We start from the raw sequence: 3,073 nt of genomic DNA, 5'->3' as shown, positions 1-3,073 counted from the left end.
CAACCAATGGCTGTGTAAAATATAGTAGTGTTAAGTCTGGGATCTGCACTTTCTAACAGGAATTAAAAAGTGCACAATTGTAAGAATTAAATTACATGAAAATGAAGCAAAATGAAAGTATATTGCTACAGGTTTTTGGTATATATAATTAAATATTTATAGTACAAGATTAAAGTATTTCATTTCTCTTTAAAGAGATAAAAATGGTGGCAAAGATGCAGACTAGAAGTGCCAATGTTTCATTCATTCATATTTACTGGTCACACAAAGTAGCCACAAGCAGACTGTATCTGTAAACCTTTAAGATACATTTTTCAGAAAACCCACAACATTGGGTGACTGAATACAGAAAAAATAACTGTAAACATAAAGGGACAGTAAAGTCAAAATTAAACATGAGTATGCCATAGTAAACAACTTTCCAATTTACTTCTATTATCTAATTTGCTTTGTTCTCTTGGTATCCATGCTCAGAAGCAGCAATACACTACTGGGAGCTAGCTGATGATTGGTGGCGGCACATATATGCCTGTTGCCATTGGCTTACTAGATGTATTCAGCTAGCTCCCAGTAGTGCATTGATGTTCCTTCAACAAAGGATACATTTAGCCACTAATCAGCAAACGCTAACCAGACGCCTAACCAAAAATGAGCTGGCTCCTAAGCTTACATTCCTGCTTTTCAAATAAAGATACCAAGAGAAAAAAGACAATTTGATAATAGGAGTAAATTAGAAAGTTGCTCAAAATTTAAATGAAAAAAAATGGGTTTCATATCCTTTTAATGTATATGGTTGTTCTAAAGAAAGCCAAAATTAAACTTCAGATAGAGCATGCATGCAAAGGAGTTAAACACATAGGTTTGTGCAAACAACAGTGCAATAATAAAAATATTGAGTATTTACTTTTTGTTCTTTCATGTCCTTTTAAAGGGACACTAAATCCATTTTTTTTCTTTCATGATTCAGATAGAGCATGCAATTTTAAGAAACTTAATATTTTACTACTATTATTTTTTCTTCGTTCTCTTGCTAGCTTTATTTGAAAAAGAAGGCATCTAAGCTAAGGAGCCAGACATTTTTTGGTCCAGAACCCTAGACAGCCCTTATTTATTGGTGCTGTCCAATCAGCAAAGAAAACCCAGGTTGTGAACCAAAAATTGACCGGCTTCTAAACTTTACATTCTGGCTTTTCAAATAAAGATAGCATGAGAATGAAGAAAAATTGATAATAGGAGTAAATTAGAAAGTTGCATGCTCTATCTGAATCATGAAAGAAAAAATTTGGGTTCAGTGTCCCTTTAAGTGCCTGATGCTTCTACATAGTCGGAGACACCTGTTATGGGCTGGACGTGTATAGATTGTGATGTCTTGGAATTTGAGGCTCATTTAGAGAACCTTAACCTAAAAAAAATATTGGCTGAACTTATCAAATTCCCGTTAACCATTAATGTTTCTTAATGGTTACTAAGTTTCTTTATAAAGGTTTGCACCAAAATTTCACAGGAGTAAAATACTCCAAAATTCACTGAATTAATTTATTCATTTATTCTTCATCATAGACACTTCTACAAATATTAAGTATTTATGTTTGTACAAATGCATATGGATGAAAATATAACAGGAAAATGTTCCTGTATAGTTTTGCAGGGTTATTTTGAGTAGGTTTTCTGGGTGCCTCTTTATCATGGACTTCATAAAACCATCTGATAATTCAATCAGCAAGATTCTCTTTATCTTTACATGTACAGGTCTAATTAGCCAAATAGACAACAGAAACCAAATTCTATGAATCACAAGGGGATTACGATGGGATTAAAACATGCAATGTCAATTTATAGCAAGTTGTTCAATCAACCATTCACGTATAACCGAATGTCACTAATGTTTTAATTATTAAGTCACCTCTGGTAGATGTGGTTGGTAATTATAATAGAACACAAAACCTGGGTGCACATTAATCCAGATACAGAATATACTAATATCATTATTTTTTTACCACAGGCATCAACTTGCAACCAGATGTCTGCTAATGTTCCTTTCCAGCCGTCTCTTTAGCAATCGCAGGCAGCCCTCAGACTATCTGGCAAAGGACTTGTTGGGTGATTAGAAATAAAATGATTGTAACATCTATTTTTACGCAGCAACGTGCAGCTACGAGTGTGTTTGCATATACAATTCCAAGCTGATCACGAAGCTACTTCTGGAGCGCATCACTCAGCTGCTCTTACAAGTGCACAATCTAATCAGCATCTTTATAAATCCGGAAAAAAAAACTCTTAACCCATCGGCTGCCAGAGTGGGCTTCAACCCAGCCAAGGTTTTATACCATTGGTCACATAAGGGTTGCAACAATGGTGTGTGGATACCCCACAGCATAGGTATATAATATATATCAATCACTTGCATAGTCATTTATTAAACATAAATTATTGACAATTTTCACCAATTCATTCCTTCTTTATTGTTTTCTTTGACCCCTTCTTCTCTTTTTAAAGGGACGTAACACTGATATTTGGTTTGCACAACAACATACACTAAATACCATTAGAAGCATCTCTGGAAGTACATGAACTTGTAAAAACAATTGTGTTAAATCTTTTCACAGCTAGGATTCTAATGTTTATAGGGACACTCAAGTCAAAATTAAACGTTCACAATTCAGAAAGAGCACACAATTTTAAGAATCTTTTCAATTTACTTCCATTATCAGCGTTTGCACAATCTTTTTATATGCAGACTTTTTAAAGCACCAGCTCCTAGCTACTGAGCATGTGCACAAGCTCACAGGGTATAAATATACTAGTCTGTGATTGGCTGATGTTTGTCACATGATACAGGAGGCTGGCAAAAGGGAGAAAAAAAATAATTTGCCAGAGAAAAATCTACTGTTTTTATGAAATTCAGAGATAGGGGCCGAATTATCAAAGTGTGCTGTAGCATACGCTGTCGGCATTTATCATTGCACAAGCATTTGTAGTGAAATGCTTGTGCAATGCCGCCCCCTGCACATTCGGGGTGTCAATCAACCCAATCATATCTGATCTGGTGGATTGCTGCCCACCGCCTCAGAGG

The sequence above is a fragment of the Bombina bombina genome, chromosome 1, assembly GCF_027579735.1.
Source record: "Bombina bombina isolate aBomBom1 chromosome 1, aBomBom1.pri, whole genome shotgun sequence".
Taxonomy (NCBI): domain Eukaryota; kingdom Metazoa; phylum Chordata; class Amphibia; order Anura; family Bombinatoridae; genus Bombina; species Bombina bombina.
Note: the sequence above shows the minus strand (reverse complement) of the source record.